Here is a 19,059-nt window from a genome sequence, read left to right as displayed (position 1 = left end):
TCCTTAAGGGCAGAAGAAACCTTCCTATCACGGCATTGGTGCAGCTCACATATGCCCGATTGGTGGAATATTTTGTGACACACGACCAAGAGGCACGTGATGAAATGACCAGGGGTAATCGTTTCACAAAAGTCTTTTGGCAAGCGTATGAGATAAATCAGCAAGATGCCGCAACACACTGGGTAACAGTTTATGACCCTCGGAAGACACGATTTGAAGTGCAAGAATCGTACAATCAAAGAACTCATCGTGGTGGAAAGAAATGGTCGATTTCATTACCTGATCAAACATGTCAATGCGGTGAATTTACTGCTTTTAGATACCCATGTAGTCATGTTATAGCAGCATGCACATCCACAAATCACGATCCAATGCAATATATTGATCCAGCTTATAGTGCCGCATATCAATGTCAGGTATACGCAGGGCAATGGTACCCAATCGGCAATGAGGATTTTATCCCACAGAGTCAGGGACCAATTGTGATTCCAAATGTGTTGATGCGGCGTAAGAAAGGAAGGCCTAAAAGCAGTCATATACAAAACGAGATGGACATACGTGAAGGGTCAACTATTCATACGCGATGTGGTTATTGTCGAGTTGTGGGCCACAATAAGCGTAATTGTCCAAGACGCCAACCTACTGAGCAGACATAATTTCTGTTGCATTCACGGTTTAAAATACTATGTAACTTTGCAGGTTTATTATTATATAAATTGGTAACTGCACGTATCTAAGTCATCCTTTGGTTGCAAAATAAGGGTAAATGTTTTAATCGATAATATAATAGTAAGCCGACATGTTTACACAACATCAATTAGTATGCCATAAACCTAACTATATATACGACAATAACAGCATCCAAAATAACATAACCATAAATACGGTTGCCTAATGTCCACCGTACATCATCCAAAATAACCTAACCATAAATACGTACATAAATGTCCAATGTACATGACCCAAAATAAAATAAACATATATGCGATGATGTCCAATGTCTATAATAAGCTAAATGGCCATCATACATTAGCCAAAATATGCTACACATAAATCAACATGTCAACGGGGTTCATGATCACCATGGCAGAATCTCGGGTCATGATCGTATGGGGAGAGGTTACATCTAAATCTGGCCTCTCTCTCAGGGTTCCTCTGCAGACCACCGTGCTGATCACCTGGTCTAACCTCACCTTCTATAACGTCCTGCAAGGGGTCCTCCATCAAGGCTCGCTCAAGACTCTCTCGTGAAAAGGATGGAATGGAACTGCCACCAACATCCTGCATGATGCTGGTGCCATATGTTGTAGGTGTAGGTGTAGGGGTCACAAGAAAGGGTGAGACCCTGTATCCCTCAACAAACTCGTCTAAGCCCTGACTCGACTGAGAGCTGCTCTCTCCCTGCCACAAGGGTGCCGGTGTGGCCATGAATGTTGCCTGTGAACGGGCCTCTCCATGGTACTGGGGACTGGGAGGGGCTGTATGTGCATGTGTTCCGAATGAAGAAGCAGCTGGATAAGCTGAGACTGGACAATACTGCGAAAAAGGCCCAGATGGCCAATAGTACGGCTGCGAAGGCCCTGAAGGAAAGCCTTGTGGAAAAAATAACTCAGGTGGTCGCTGGGGAAGAACAGGCACAAATATAGGTCGGTCGGTGACTGAGGGCCGAGTGTGGTGTAAAGGATGTCCCTCAATACGTGCCCGTCGGGATCTGTGTGGCTCGTGAGGGGGTCGCTGTGTGTGACGGACACTCGGTGGAGGCAAGTCCTCTCCAGGCTCGGTGATCCTATTTCCTTCATGGACAGCACTCAATGCCCGCTCTGCCTCATGACGGAGAGACTCCATCGAGAAAGCACTCTGAGACTGCTCTTGCACCATGTAGTATACAGTCTCCACACGATCGGTCTGTAAAAAAATAATCCACATAAAAATCAAGAATTAAGGTTACATAAAAAATATGTTTAAAAAAATAATATGCATAATAACATACCACATGTGATGCCTCAGCAGCCCTCTTAGTCAGCCATCATCGGGTCACTACCCTATACCATTGAATATATCTGCTATTAACAGATAAGTGGCCCTCACCTTCTAGTGCATGAAGATTTTCCACCACTAGATGATCTCTGTCATTCCACTGGGCAACATAAGCAGCAAACCGAACTGTCCAGTCCACATCGGGCTTTCCCCTCAAGGTGGTAGTAGACATGTCAGGCGGGCAGTCAATAGGGGGCGCGGGGATAGGCTGCCTAAACCCAAACTGTCTGAGCACCCTATCGGGCTGCTGGTACACCACGATGTGGTAATAAATAAGAGGACAAACTGCCAGCCATCTGCGAGATTGATCAGAACTCGGCTGGTGTGCATGAAAATTACGATACAACAACCAAACAATCTCATGCCTACGTATAACATCTAGGCGAAACCGAACTCTCTCCAAGTTGGCGGAATGATGCTGCCGCCTATCATATACATTAAACCTGCGTAATTAAAAAAAATTATTAGTAACCCCTTTATGACAAACATACCACATAACTATAATCAATAAGTTATCATACCTGTGACCGTATATGGCCTCTTGGTCAACCACATCGGGAAGAGGAGGGGCGACTCGGCGTAAGCGCGTCCACGCCCAAAGTTGTAGAAGCAATACACATCCACCCATCTCTGAGTGAGCTATGTCTGTCGCTCTAGCCAACTCACGATATAGATAAGCAAGTACCGCAGAACCCCAGCTAAAAGTGCCTGTGCGCTGAAAATCATCAAGAAATAATAAAAATCGTACAAGCACATAACTTGAGGCGGTATCTACGAACAGCAACCCCCCAACACACGCATGATCAGGGCGCGTGTATACATAATGCGCTATTGCTCAGTGGCATTATGCCCAGCATAGACACCAAATTCCTCATGCAAACAACGGAGACTCAACCCCCCACCACTTAAATCTCGCACTGCTGCCGGCTCAATCCCAAGATATCCACGAATCAGCTGTCGCCAATTATGCTGTCCAGCACTACCAGAAACAACATGACCATCTGTCAGCAAGCCCAATAGATGATGAACATCCTCCAAAGGAATGGTCATCTCACCGTGGGCCATATGAAACGTCTGTGTCTTAGGGCGCCAACGCTCAACGAGAGCAGAAATAAGCACATGGTCAATCTAGAACAATAAATACATGTGATGTATCAAAAAAAATACTATTACAAAAACTTGTGAACACAATTCAACAAAACAATATATACTCACGTCATGGTTGCGCAGCCGCGCAACGTGGAAGAAACCTGCCTGCCTCAAGTATGGATGAATCTCCTGAGGAATGTGCATAGGATCGTGTGTGGCCGCCATCCTCACATTAAGTCGTCGATCTGGCGCACCATTCCATACGTATGTGGATATGTGCTTATCTTGTAATGTCAGGAGAGACGGGTCAATAGGCCCGGGTGTAATCAACCTACGAGGAGAGTCGGGGGATCCAGGAGGTGTGGGAGCATGGTCCTCATGGGGCGGTGAACCGTGTAGTGAATCAGGTGGGGATGCCATGAACCTATAATAAAAAATTTACATTTTTATCCTATAATTTTTTATTAACGCTACTGATAAATTAAATATAGATACAAAACGTAATTACAAATTACGATAATTAACAATCCCTAAATAATATTAAACTAATTATTGTAATTAACATTAACAATGTCTCTTATCCTATAATTTGTTTATTAATAAATACTAATAATCACAACAATATTAAAAAAATACTACCCAAATTACTAATTACAATAATTTTAAATCGTAAAATTTACTTATTCTACTAATTTATATGATAAAAAATAACTGAATTTTGATCCTATACTTTTTTTATTAACAAATGCTACTAATTAAAAAAATATTAAATTTAATTGCAAAATCTAATTACTAATTACGATAATTAACAATCCCTAAATGATATTCAACTAAATATTAGAATCCACATTAACAATGTCTTTCATCCTATAATTTCTTTATTAATAGATCCTTATAATCACAACAATATAAAAAAACATTACTATCCTAATTACTAATTACAAAAATTAACTCCCCCAAAATTTACTTATTCTACTAATTTATATAATAAAAAAATAAAAGAACTTTTATCCTATAATTTTTTATTAACAAATGCTACTATTGAATAAAATTAAATTTAAATACAAAATCTAATTACTAATTACGATAATTAAAAATCCCTAAATAATATTCAACTAAATATTAATATTAACATTAAGAATGTCTTTGATCCTATAATTTCTTTATTAATAAATCCTAATAATCACAACAATATAAAATTATTACTATCCTAATTACTAATTAAAAAAATTTACTATCCTAAAATTACCTAATCACAACAATAAAAAATAATTACATTTTTATCCTATAATTTTTTTATTAACAAATTCTACTATTGAAAAAAAAATTAAATTTAAATACAAAATCTAATTACTAATTACGATAATTAAAAATCCCTAAATAATATTTAACTAAATATTAATATTAACATTAACAATGTCTTTGATCCTATAATTTTTTTATTAATAAATCCTAATAATCACAACAATATAAAATTATTACTATCCTAATTACTAATTAAAAAATTAACTAACCTAAAATTTACTTATTCTCCTAATTTATATAATAAAAAAATAATTATATGTTTATCCTATACTTTTTTATTAACAAATGCTAATACTAACAACAATATCAAAATTAAATACTAAACTAATTTAATAATTCTAATATTTAACTACAACACAAAATTAACTTATAACTACTACAATACACATGCTGATAATTAAAAGAAAAAAAAATTAAATATAAACTAACCTTGCAATGTAGCTGTGGTCCGCGGAGAGAGAGAGAGTTTTGAGAGAAGAAAAGAATATTGGAAAGAAGAAAAGATGAAAGTGATGGGTGAGTGGTGGGGTTGGGAGTGAGATTATATAGATCCACCGTTGTACATATCCCGCTTTACTAACAAGCGTGAATAAGGAGAAGCAGCCACGCATCCAATATGCATCAGGAGGTTGTACGATGTGTACCATTCTAGCTGGTCTGACCAGCACGAATGGTGGGAACATGACACGTGGAGAACTTTTCAGTATCTGATTGACAAGTCATTCTAGCTTGTGAGATAAGCGAGAATGGGGCTCCATGGTTGACCGCCACGTATCATCTTACAATCTCGCTTGGTGATGGTGATGTAGTGGGATTGCGACGTGGCATTTTGAAAAATTCGAAATAAACCGTGGCATACCGGTAAAATATTATTCAAAGTGTGTTATTTTGGTCAAAGTCCCAAAATACCAAGGGAGCTTCCGTTCATTCTCTCCGAACAGTGAGAACCGTTCTTCAAGTGGCTTTGCGGTGAGTTTTCAAGGTTAATAAGATTCGTTTTCATATCAAAGATATTACTTTACTCCCTCGGAGTTCCTTTTTCCTGCGACTTTTTTGGGCCATGGATTCCAATAGCAGCCCATCATCCCGTAATCCAAAGCGGATCCGCACAGCTACAACTTCCAGTTCTTACATGGATTCGGGTAACATCCAAAGCAGCACGTCATCTCCGCGGATCTGTAAATACGATGTGTTTATCAGTTTCAGAGGTAGTGATACTCGCAACTCTTTTGTTGACCATCTTTTTGCTCATCTCTCCAGGAAAGGTCTTTTTGCCTTTAAGGATGTCAAACGGCTCGGGAAAGGAGAACCCATTAAATCACAGCTTTTACAAGCAATTGAAGATTCACGGGTTTCTATCGTTGTCTTTTCCCCAGATTATGCTTCTTCAACATGGTGTTTGGATGAAATGGCTTCTATAAATGAATGCCGTATAAATTTGAAACAAACTGTTTTCCCAATTTTCTATGATGTGGATCCATCTCATGTACAAAAACTGTTAGAACTTGTATCAATGGTGAATTCATCTATTCAATCGTATTCATCCTCAGTGAGGGGTTTCATATAAATACAAAACAGAGCAACAACTTGCTACTAAGAAGGAAACTATCCTAAACAACCTGATCTCATCTTGTTACAAACAAACCAAATATACATAACAGTAAACAACAACTTAGATCACAACTAATTTCTATTTTGAATTTTAAATATCATATTTCAACACTCCCCCTCAAGTTGGTGCAAAAATATCAATCATTCCCAACTTATCTATTGATTCTTGAAACGTTTTTACTGATCCTTCCTTGGTGAGAACATCAGCGAGTTGTTTTTCAGACTTAATGAAAGGAAAGTGAATTGTGCCTTCATCTAGCTTTTCCTTTATAAAGTGTCTGTCAACTTCAACATGTTTGGTTCTATCATGTTGGATGGGATTATGAGCAATTTCTATGGCAGCCTTGTTGTCACAATGTAAGTTCATAATTTGATCTTGAAACAACCCGAGATCTTGTAGGACTCGTTTGATCCAAAGCAACTCACACACTCCTTGTGCCATTCCTCTATACTCTGCTTCTGCACTTGATCGCGCAACTACCTTTTGTTTTTTACTTTTCCAAGTGACAAGGTTCCCTTCCACAAATGTAAAGTATCCTGAGGTTGACTGCCTAGTTGTTTTGTCACCTGCCCAATCTGAATCATTATAGCCTTCAATGGAGGATGTGCTGTTTTTCTTAAACAGTAACCCTTTTCCCACTGTTCCTTTTAAATATCTTAGGATCCGAACCACTGCAGCCATATGATCACTACTAGGGGAATGCATGAATCTACTTACCACACTTACTGCATATGCAATATCAGGTCTAGTGTGGGATAAGTAGATTAATCTTCCTACTAATCTTTGATATCTTCCCACATCAGCAGCTACTTGGTCAGAATAGATGCCTAACATGTGATTCATTTCCATAGGAGTTTCGATTGGTTTGCAGTCCAACATTCCGGTTTCTGTGAGAAGATCTAAAATATATTTCCTTTGGGAAAGTGAGATACCTTTTTCTGATCTTGAGATCTCAATTCCAAGGAAGTACTTGAGTTCTCCCAAGTTTTTCATTTCAAACTCAGTGTTCAAGTGTTTTTCCAATTTTTTCATTTCTTCCAAATCATCCCCAGTGAGCACCATGTCATCCACGTACACAATCAAGGCTGTGATCTTTCCATTTTGACGTTTTATGAATAAGGTGTGGTCCGCATTGCTTTGACTATACCCAAAGTTCTTCATGACCGATGAAAATCTCCCAAACCAAGCTCTAGGAGACTGCTTAAGGCCGTACAGTGCCTTTTTCAATCTGCAAACCTTTGATTCCCTTTCTGGCTGTGTATTACTTCCAGGTGGTATATCCATATACACCTCTTCCTTGAGATCTCCATTCAGAAATGCATTTTTTACGTCAAACTGTTTGAGGGGCCAATCTCTGTTTGCTGCAAGGGAAAGGAGGATACGAATGGTGTTCAACTTGGCTACCGGAGCAAAGGTGTCTTGGTAGTCAATGCCATATTTTTGGGTGAATCCTTTTGCTACTAGTCGTGCTTTATATTTGTCAATGCTACCATATGCTCTCAGTTTTACAGCATACACCCACTTGCAACCAATTGTTCTCTTGTTTTTAGGTAGAGAAACAAGCTCCCAGGTTGAGTTTTTTTCCAATGCCTCCATTTCAATGTTCATGGCCTCTCTCCACTTAGGATCTTCAAGAGCTTCCTGCACATTGTTAGGTATGCATACAGTAGATAATTGGTTTACAGATAGGGCATATGAGTTAGATAACCTGTGAGTTGAAACATAATTGTTAATAGGATACTTTGCCTTAGCTTGTAGATCTGGTTCATACAATTTTTTTGGGATTCCTTTGGTTGGTCTTAGGGAATGCCGAGTAGAAGGTTCAGAAGAAGGAGGAGGTTCAGGAATGGTGTTGTCAGGAACATTCGAAATAGAAGGAAGAAGAGTATTTGGTTCAGATATTACCTCAATGAGAATCGGTTGTTGTTCAAAAGTACCTCCGGATTGCTGTTCAGGAACATCTCTGAATGCAGCTTCGGCTATTGGAGTTAGAAGTGGAGTTTCAGCTTGTGAATTCATTATGGTGTCTTGATGGATTGCCTCAGATGTAGTTTCGGCTGTAGGATGTGAGTTTGAGTGAGGACTCAATTGTAACAGTACTTCTCCTCCAAGATAATCATCAGATGGTGTCTCCCCCTGAGGGGAAGGACTAAGGACTCCCCCTGAAAAAAAAGGTTCCCATTCGTGAAAGGAGACATCCATTGTAACATGTAGTTTGTGTAGAACTGGATCAAAGCATCTGTATCCTTTTTGAGAGTCAGAGTATCCTACAAAAACACACTTAGTAGCACAAGGATCTAATTTGTGACGTAAGGGTTTAGGAGTGTGAACATAGGCACTACAACCAAAAATCCGTGGTTCTAAATTTGGAATATGAGGGATGGAAAAGAAGGATTCAAGTGTTTGTTGAGGAGTTTGGAAACCAAGGACACTAGAGGGTGTCCTATTAATAAGATATGCAGCGGAGAGGACTGCCTCTCCCCAAAACCGTTTAGGAACCTGCATACCAAAGAGAGAAGCTCGAACAACCTCAAGCAAGTGCCTATTTTTCCTTTCAGCTAGGCCATTCTGCTGTGGAGTATATGTGCAGGATTTTTGATGTTTGATTCCATTGTCAAGCAAAAAAGAGTTAAAATTGTGATGTGTGTATTCGGTTCCATGGTCAGTTTGTAGGATTTGAATGCGAGATTGATACTGAGTGAAAATCATAGAGTGGAAGCGTTTAAAAACAGTAAAAACCTCACTTTTTTGTTTTAAAATACTGACCCAAGTCATTCTTGTGCATTCGTCAATAAAAGTAACAAAATAACGTGCTTGAGACAAGGAGGGTTCCCGAGAGGGACCCCAAACATCCGAATGAATAACCTGAAATGGAACCTGACTTTTATTGATACTTGGAGGGTGGGGAACACGATGGCTCTTGGCCAGTTCACAGATATTACACTGAAAATTTGTTTTATTCAAAAGCGAAAATAAATTGGGGAACAATTTTTGTAAGTAGGGAAATGAGGGATGTCCTAATCTACGATGCCATAACCACACAGAGGCAGAGGCTTGATCGACAGCAGTGGTATTGAACGACTTGACATAAGTGGGAATAGAGCCGTGACTTAAATCCAAAAAATAGAGCTTTCCATGTCTAACTCCATAACCAATTGTCATCCGGGTTGAGATGTCCTGAAACACACAAAAATCAGGCCAAAAAGAAACAGTGCAATTCAAGGAAGTAGTAATTCGGGAAACAGATAAGAGATTAAATTCTAAAGAGGGGACTACTAATACAGAGTCCAGGAATAACGAGGGAGAGAGGGAAAGGGACCCTTGGCCAGTAATGGGTGATGTGTTTCCATTTGCAGTGGATATGAAAGGCAAAGTTGAGGGTTGGCAATTATGCAAGTCAGAGGAATTTCTAATCATATGGTCCGATGCACCTGTGTCAATTACCCATGTATGGTTTCCAGACAATGTAGAAAAAGCAAAAGGGTTACCAATTGGACCTTGGTGAGCAACCAAGGCTGCAGGGGAGATGGGCGGTGCAGAGGCAGGAGAAGCGGTGGCAATTGCAGCAGTGGAAGGCTTCCGGCGCGGCTGTTTGTTGAAGTCCCACCATTCGGGGTACCCTATTAGCTCATAGCAGCGCTGTTTAGAGTGTCCAGTCGTCCCGCAATAAGTGCACGAGAACTGAGTATGTTTGGCTGATGAGGTTTGCTTGCGAGTTTTGGAGGGGCCAGAGGCAGGAACTGTGAGTAGTGCAGTGGAGTCTGGCGGGAGACGAGCAGAATCCATGGTCTGACGTTGGGTGATTTCGCGACGAACAAAAGCATAGGAGCCCTCAAGATCGAGTTTTGGCTCCTTTCGAAGAATCTCCCCTCGTAGGTGAGCAAAGTCAGGGTCCAAGCCGCTGAGAAAAATGTGCACCCTGAGACGAGCCATGGTGGAGTGGAGGTGAACCACACCAGCGACGGTAGAAGCTTGAGATGGCGTTCGGTGGTCGATTTCTTGGAAGATTGCAAGAAGTTCGTTGTAGTACGTTGCCAGAGGTCGCCCTTGCTGCTTCGTTGTGAAGGATTTCTGGTTTAATTCGAATAGAACCGTTTCATCGGATGCATCGTAGTACGTCCGTTTGCAAGCCTCCCAAATCTCAGAGGCGGTTTCCAATCGTAAGAAACGGGGCATGAGGGAAGGACTCATCGAATCGATGAGCCAACTCTTAACCCGTTTGTTTTCGGTGACCCATGCTTCGACGGTGGGATCGTCTTGGGGGGGTTTCGGATGCGTTCCGGTGAGATAACCGGTCTTGTTGCGGGCCCCGATCCGCATGTCCATTAGTTGGGACCATAGAGGATAATTCGTTTCGTCAAGGATGATAGACACAGGGAAGGAGGAGGAATCTTGATTGATGATGATGGGATTTGGTGGCTGGGTAGGAGGGACAGGGATGGCGGCGTCGGAGTTTGCAGTGTTATGGTTCGGGTTCTCCATTTAGAAGGAGGACAAATGAAGAGAGTAATGTTTTGGGTTGGGCTGGATGGATGAACAGTAATGGGTTGTGAGAGGAGGATACGAAAAAAAACAATGGGTGGGGATCTGTGTAGTGTTTAAAGGTTAGGCTGATACCATGTTAGAACTTGTATCAATGGTGAATTCATCTATTCAATCGTATTCATCCTCAGTGAGGGATTTCATATAAATACAAAACAGAGCAACAACTTGCTACTAAGAAGGAAACTATCCTAAACAACCTGATCTCATCTTGTTACAAACAAACCAAATATACATAACAGTAAACAACAACTTAGATCACAACTAATTTCTATTTTGAATTTTAAATATCATATTTCAACAAAAACAGAATGGGGTGTACGAGGATGCCTTTCTCTTACACACTAAGAGATTTGAACAAGATGAAGACAAGGTTGATCGATGGGAGGAAGCTATGTCGGATTTGGCAGGATTAGCTGGTTGGGATGTGAGGAATAAGTGAGTACTATGGTTATTTTATTTTATTTTTAAATATGAGTTTCTGGTTAACAACAAATTTATATCCATTAATATGTTATCCTAAAATGAATTTCTACCCTTTTTTCTCTCCTTAATTTTTCAATTTATAATTTAATGATCTTATTTTTTCCTCTCTCTTTCAGGCCAGAGTTTGAAGAAATTGAAAATATTGTTCACGAGGTAATAAATATATTGGGTCATAAATTCTCAGGGTTTGTTGACGACGTTATTGGGATGCAACCATGTGTAGCAACATTAGAGAGCTTTTTAAAATTAAGCTCCGAGGAGGAGGATAAATTTCGAGTTTTGGGAAATTGCGGGATGAGTGGAATAGGAAAAAACAACTCTTGCTAGTGCTTTGTATGATAGAATCTCTTATCAGTTCGAAGCTTGCTGTTTTATTGAGGACGTAAGCAAAATTTATAGAGATGGTGGTGCTGTTTCCGTGCAGAAACAAATTCTTCGTCAAACTCTAAAAGAAGATCTAGATAAATGCAGTCCTTCCGAAATATCAGCAAGCCTAAGAAATAGGCTACAGAAAATAAAGGTCCTAGTAGTTCTTGACAATGTTGATCAATTAAAGCAATTACAAGAATTACGTATAAATCCTAAATTGCTACGCGCAGGAAGTAGAATGATTGTAACCACTAGGGATGAGCATATTCTTACCGTGTATGGAGCGGATAAAGTTTATAAGGCTCAACTGATGAAAGATAACGACGCCTGTCAACTTTTATGCAGAAAAGCCTTCAAAAGTGATGATTCAAGCAGTAATTTTGTAGAGCTGATCCCTAAGATACTAGAATATGCTCAAGGCCTTCCATTAGTAATTAGTGTTGTGGGTTCTCTCTTGTGTACCCGAGATGGTCCCCAGTGGATAGACGCCTTGAATAGATTGAAGAAGAATCCAGACAAAAATATTATGGATGTGCTTTATTTAAGTCTTGATGGACTACAAGATGAGGAGAAAGAAATATTCCTGCACATTGCTTGTTTCTTTGAAGGGGAGAGAGTGGATTATGTAAAGCGAATTCTAGATGCCTGTAAATTACACCCTCACATTGGAATTCCACGACTGATTGAGACATCACTCATAATCATTAAAAATGAGAAAATTCATATGCATGAAATGTTGCAAGAATTGGGGAAGCATATTGTTCGGCAACAATTTCCCCAAGAACCAGGATTATGGAGTAGAGTGTGGCTTTACCTGGATTTCCATCATGTGTTGATGACAAAAACGGTAACAACTATTTGAATTCCTTGATCTTCCTTTTTTTTTTTTTTCATAAGAAAGTTTTAATATTTTAATTATTTAATAAAGATATATATTCATAGACAATTAAGGTTTTAGAGTAAATATCATTTTCGGTACTTAGCAAATTTTATGATGTCCGTTTTAGTTTCTAGCTTTAGTCCATAGCAAATAAAAAGACTATTTGTGGTCCCTAAGAAATTTATAGTGGATTCATTTTAGTTCTTTTGTGGGACTAATGTGGGTCTTTTAATTTGTGAGAGATCACGATTTCAACTAAATGGGTCCATTTTGAATTTTTTAGGACCACAAATAGCCTTTTTATTTGCTAGGGACCAAAGCAGTCATCATGAAATTTGCCAAGTACCAAACAAGATATTTACTCAAGGTTTTATTTTTATCAAAAAATAAGTTCAGTTAATTCAAGTGATTTCATTTTTTCCATTTTTCAAAACATGTTTATTCTTATATTTTTTAGGGAACAGACAAGGTTAAAGCTATAGTTCTTGATCAAAAAGATGTTTCCGAATGCCCTCAGGCGAGTATCTTATGTGGAGCGGTTACCCTTTCACTTCTTTGCCATCCAATTTTGAGCCCTATCGTCTTGTTGAATTGAATATGCGTAGTAGCATCGTACAACGACTGTGGGACGGCTGCAAGGTACTTTAATGATTTTGCTTTTCATTTTTTTTTTTATTGCTGTTAAGAAATAATGGGAACAATAATGATTAGTTATTTTTCAAAAGAAGTGGCACGATAGTTGGAGATTCTGAAATTCTATAATGGAATATTAATTTTAAAAATTCAAAATGAATATAATTTACTTAAAAGTCTTTATTTTTTAAAATGAACATAATTTTTTAATTTTTTAAGCATGAGTGCTTTATTTTTTATAAATTTTATGGTGCCTTAATAATTTTTAAATTAAAAATTCAAATGAAAATTCACTTAAAAAATTATTATGTTTAAAATTTTTGAAAGAGCTCTATAAAAATGAGATATGTGTGTGAGAGGTGCATTTTTTTTCAAAATAATATTTTGTTACTTTTAAATTATAGTAAATCATAATATTTGGAAATACTAAAAAAATTAAATGATTTTGACAAACTTTGAATGTAAAATTATTATTATTTTTTACAATTTTTTAATTATTTATTAATAAATCATTTGAAAAGTCTGGACATGATTGGGTCAGATTTTAAAATATTTGTACATAATGAACTATTCTTGAATATTACTTTCCCATGTTAATGCACTAAACTTAGTAAAATATTTATTTTTTTATAAATAAATCTTTTGACTCCAATTCTGATTACATGCCAAAGTAAATCAATGAATGAAATTCAAGCTTTGATACAACATTCTAATTAGTATTTGCTAATTCTCTTTTCATAGGATCTTCCCTCTTTAAAAAGGATAGATTTAAGCAACTCTAAAAATCTTATGGAAACTCCAATCTTTGATGGGATTCCAGAACTTGAGCGGTTAGATCTCTCGGGATGTACAAACCTACGCCATGTCCATCCATCAATTGGAATTTTGAGTAAACTTGCTTTCTTGAGTTTGCAAAACTGTAGCAATCTGGTTGTCCTTGATTTTGGCAGTCCCTCCAAATTAAGTTCTATGAAAGTTCTGGAGCTCTCTGGTTGCACAAAACTTGAAAACCTCGATATTACAGGGGCATCGAATCTTGAGTACCTTGATATTGATCAATGTGTCAGTTTATCTGCGGTTCATCCATCAATTGTGACTTGTAAAAAGCTTAGATTCTTGAGTTGTAGAGACTGCACAAGTCTTGCGAGTGTACCCTCTGAGGCTTACACCATGCAATCTCTTAAAATTCTAGATTTCCATGGCTGCTCTGAACTTATAAAACTTCCCCCGGGATGGTCGTCTTTATATCTTTCTATGCACTTTCGGGCTTTGATTCTTCTAGATTTAGGCTTTTGCAATCTAAGTCATGTACCTAATGCTATTGCAACGTTGAAGTGTTTAGAAAGACTAAATCTAGAGGGAAACAACTTTGTTTCATTACCTTCTACCATCTGGGGGCTTGGAAGGCTAGCATATTTAAACTTGGCGCATTGCCATGAGCTTCAAAATTTACCTTGGCGTGTGATTCTGTGTAGAAACGATTCATTAGTGGGACGCTATTTTATAGCGGTATCCGGATCTCGTGATCATAGGTCTGGATTATATATTTTTGATTGCCCCAACCTGGTTGCTTGTAAGTGGTTGTTGCACCCTGCATTTGAGTGGCTTCAATGGCTAATCAAGGTGCGTATACTCTCAATTTCATTAGTAATCATATATCAGAATTACATGTATATTTTTGACAGCCCATATAGAAGGTTGGTTAGGGTACGCACTTAGCATGCCTTTCCTTCCACTATCTCTCTCTAGCTCTAATATACCTACGTGATTTTTTGTTTGGTACAAGGAACCCCGACACTTCCGATGTGGCTTTGATATTGTTATTCCTTTGGAATGTGAAGTTTTTGATTCTTCATCAGATCATAGTCTTCCTCCGTGGTTCAGGGCTCAGGCATCAATTTAATGAGGCTTCAATAAAAAGGATTGTAGATTTTGATGCGGATGACAACTGGAATGGTTTTGCCTTTTGTGTAGCATTTGAGGTAAACAATCATAATGCAATGTCTGGTTCTCCAGATTCGTCCTCCTTGTCACTACCACATCCTTTTTATCTTTCTTTTGAAAGTGAATTCACGGAAGAATGCTTCGATTTGCCACTCAGTTTGGAACTGAACAAGATTGATGGCTCAAAATATCTTTGGATAATCTATATCTCTCGGGAGCACTGCCATTTTGTAAAAACAGGAGCGCGTATCACATTTAAAGCCCGCCCAGGTCTGATGATTAAGAAATGGGGGTTACGCATGCTAGTCAACAAAGATGTGCATGCAGAAGAACTCCCCTTTGTCCTTAAGAATGTAAAAGAAAGCAGCTTGTGTCCTGAAATCCAGCTTCCATACAATTGGTTGGTTGAAGAGGAAGAAGTGGAAGTGGAAGAGGAAGAAGAAGAGAATTCTAGAGCAATATTGTACCATTGGGGCAGCCAAAAGGAATCTGCCAAAGGTTTTCTGAAGCATTAATACATTATTAATCACTAAAATTAATAATGTATCAATATTTTATCATTGTCAGAATGCATCGAATTTTATCCAAGAATTATTTTTATTAATAGGCTGGTGCATCTTCACTAATTAATTATTGTTAGTTCTGCCAATGAAGAATTAAATTAGGAAATTACATTGCAGATTGAGAGTTCTTTTATCTAATTACTCCGTGAAGATTAAGGAGGCATATTAGACTTGACTATAATGCAGTTTAATTGCAAAGTAATCTGGTATACCTTCTGTGAGAACAAAGTAAACTAACATGCTTGTGGATGCGTAAACTCAAGCTGGAATATGCTTTGGCTATTAGCCTATTAATTAAGTGATGTTTATGTTGGGTTTTGCTCTTTCACTAAAGCCCAATAGAGCCTAGTGTGTAAGAAGAGTTCAAAAAATCTAGAGCCCGTTCAGTTTAGGGCTAGGATTTCTTGGAACCCATATATATTTTACTTTGGTGGTTGTAGAGGCCGAGGTAAGGTCATCTCTATGATAATGAGAAAATGCCCACACACCAATCCTATTCTCCTTGAGAGATAGTCTGGAAGATCTACCACTAGCCAGATTTAGGGAGATTGATCGTGCTGTAAAGCAGACAACTTTACACACAAGGAGGTTGCTCAAAGATCTGCATTCCAAGAGGTATGCCGTGTTTGTGAGACGATGATGATTCGGTAAGCATACTAATACACTAGTTCTTAAATCACTTCCGCATAAATCCAATAGTTCCAACAACACATGTTCCATGGTTTTCATATGAAACATAGATTTATAGTATCTTCGTATAATAAACTTTGTACTATATAGTGGGAAAATGTTCATTTCATTTTGTCATAATATTTTGGTTCATTCAAATTACAACAGTGCTTTCCTTTCCTTTCATTCCAATAGTTAGTAAAACCCATCAGGTGATGCCATAGTGTTTTCCAAGTCAAATTTGATAGTACTGGATATTATCTAATTATGAAACTCTGACTTTGGTTTTGCAAACAGAAACTATATTCTGTTGTGAACTTAACAAAAGAGGAGCTCTTTTTTTTTTTTTTTTTTTCCCTTTCTGTTCTGAACATTACAAAACAAGAATACCTCTTACTCTATAAAACAATAAAAAAAACTTCTTGTAGAGTAATTTGGGGATCATTATGGAGAATACTAATTTTTTCTAGAATTGGGACTACTTTTTTTCCTCTTCATCCAATTTGCCAACATATGCTAGATCATCTAGAAAGTGTTTTGGGTCCGAGCCTGTTGCCATTAAGAGTGACCATTTCACTGATGAAGTATATATACTTCAGAGCTTCGATTCAGTATTTGTTAAATTTTCTGAATGGTTGTCTGAAAAGAAAATGGGAATAACCTTGAATTTTCAATCTCTCAGTATGAAAATTTCGTTTCTAAAATACAATGCAGAATTTGAATTTCTTGTTTTATGAAATACTCTAAAAAGGGGAATAAATAACAATTTTTAATTTTTTGTTTTATTTTCCTTGCATTATATCATCCTTATGCTTTCATGTTTTTATGGTTGGAAATGAGAAAGCTATCACGAAAGTTCAACAGTATGAAAATTTCATTTCAAAAGACAATGCAGAATTTGAATTTCTTGTTTTATGAAATACTCTCAAGTTTTAAATTTTTGTTTTATTTTCCTTGCAGTATGTCATCCTTATGCTTTCATGTTTTTATGATTCAAAATGAGAAAGCTATTGTGGAAAGTCAACAGTGGTAACGACTCCCTTCTTGGTTTGGCTTCTGAAGGGGGAATTTGATCATATTGCCTAAATGAACAGAGGTTTTCTGGCGTTCTGTTTTAACAGGCCTCAGCTTTCTTTTGCATAAACTTGATTATAAAAAGCTCTTGAATAACATGGTAGATTTTCAACATAATTTTGTATTCTTGTCACAAGCAATACATTGGCATGACCTTTACAATAATTGTGATTTTGTATCTTTATAGGGAAATGATTCATCTGATGATACCTTGTCTTGTTTTGCAGGAAGTGAATAAGGGATCAGTTGTTGAAAAGATATTTTCATCAATGGCTTAGAATGGAAAATATACTTTGTGCTTTGTGTTGGTGATGAAATATTTGACGAGTGCATGTTTTAAATAATTAGTAGTGTAATGTCAATAAATATTATTTCTGCAAATGCTTTTGTATTTTCTTGCATGGATGGACAACAACGAGCAAAGCTAAGTAATTTCTGGAATTCTGAATGATAGTTTGAAGTGATAAGCATGCAATTTTCTTTTAGTTTGCTCTTAATACTTTGTTTATGAGAGAACCGGTGGAGTGATAAAGCATTTTCTTTGTAAATTGGAAGTAACATGTTTGAGTAAAAAAAAAAAAAGGCTTCGGAAAGCTTTTTTCTCTTTATTTTTGTTTGCTACATTTTTTTTGGTTTTTTTTATATCAAACCTTTTCTGCATTTAATTATGGATTAATTAATGGGTTTAATGTTTTTCATGTTGTAGAAATAGGAGATAAATTTATCTCGTACACACATAAAAATATGTGAGACTCATGTTCTCTTTCTCTCTCTTTTCCTTATATGGATTCACATGAGTCTTATACATTTTTGTGTGTGTATAGGAGATAAATTTAACTCCGCCTACGTATGCTTGCATGCATGGTCTGTCCCAAGCCAGGATAAAGGAGGAGGGTTGGTGTCAGGTGTAACGAATCGATCATAAAAAGCAGCTATATTTATGAGATGAACCCTTATGATTTTTCGTTGGGGCGTACCTTTCATAGTGAAGCGTTGCATTGGGCCCCGGGTGTAGCGAAGAATGGGCTAGGGCCCTTGCCACAAGGCAAGGCGTTGCATCGGGGCCCGATTGTAGTGATAAATGAGTTAGGGTCTTTGCCTCAAGGCAAGGCGCCAGGTCTTCACCCGGATTTGGTGAGAAGTATGTCAGGGTTCCAACGCGTAGATGGGCAAGCGTGGCGGGCAAGTATAGCCCAGGGGTTAAGGATGCGATTGGAAAGCTGGAACATAGGAACCTTAACAGGTTAATTAAGAGAGTTAGCAGATGTTTTTCCTAGAAGGAAAGTGAACATTGTTTGCTTGCAGGAAACTAAGTGAGTTGGAGAAAAGGCCAAGGAAGTGGATGGAACTGGTTTCAAGTTATGGTACACAGGTACAAACAAGAGTCGAAATGGTGTTGGAATTATGATCGATAAAAGTTTCAGAGATAAAGTTATTGACGTCAAAAGGAAAGGAAACATGATTATTCCGGTTAAGCTTGTAGTGAGTGATTTAATCTTGAATGTCCTCAGTGTGTATGCACTGCAAGTTGAATTGCAACCAAATGATAAGATCCAATTTTGGGAATACTTGGAGGAGGTGTTGAGGCGGATACCATGAGAGGAGAAGATTTTCTTAGGAGGAGATCTAAATGGTCATGTTAGTAAAAGCAATGGAGGTTTTGATAGAATTCATGGAGGTTTTGGCTATGAGAAGAGAAACGAGACTGGAGAAGATATCTTGAATGTTGCACTAGCCTACAATTTGATGCTAGCGAACACCTTTTTTCGAAAAAAGGAGTCACATCTATTCACATATCATAGTGGCCAAAATCTTAGTCAGTTTGATTTCTTTATGGCTAGAAGAGAAGATAGAAC

The 19,059-nt window shown here is 37.8% G+C and overlaps 1 pseudogene; it reads left to right on the top strand.

The window, feature by feature from the left end:
- Nucleotides 1-5,491: 5,491 nt before the first annotated feature.
- LOC133297997 (disease resistance protein RUN1-like) lies at nucleotides 5,492-15,412 on the top strand (annotated as a pseudogene).
- Nucleotides 15,413-19,059: the final 3,647 nt, after the last annotated feature.

This window comes from Gastrolobium bilobum, unplaced genomic scaffold (genome assembly GCF_033153095.1).
Source record: "Gastrolobium bilobum isolate Gb01-03AN ecotype WA unplaced genomic scaffold, APGP_CSIRO_Gbil_v1 utg8690, whole genome shotgun sequence".
NCBI lineage: Eukaryota > Viridiplantae > Streptophyta > Magnoliopsida > Fabales > Fabaceae > Gastrolobium > Gastrolobium bilobum.
This window is presented reverse-complemented; position numbering and strand designations above follow the sequence as displayed.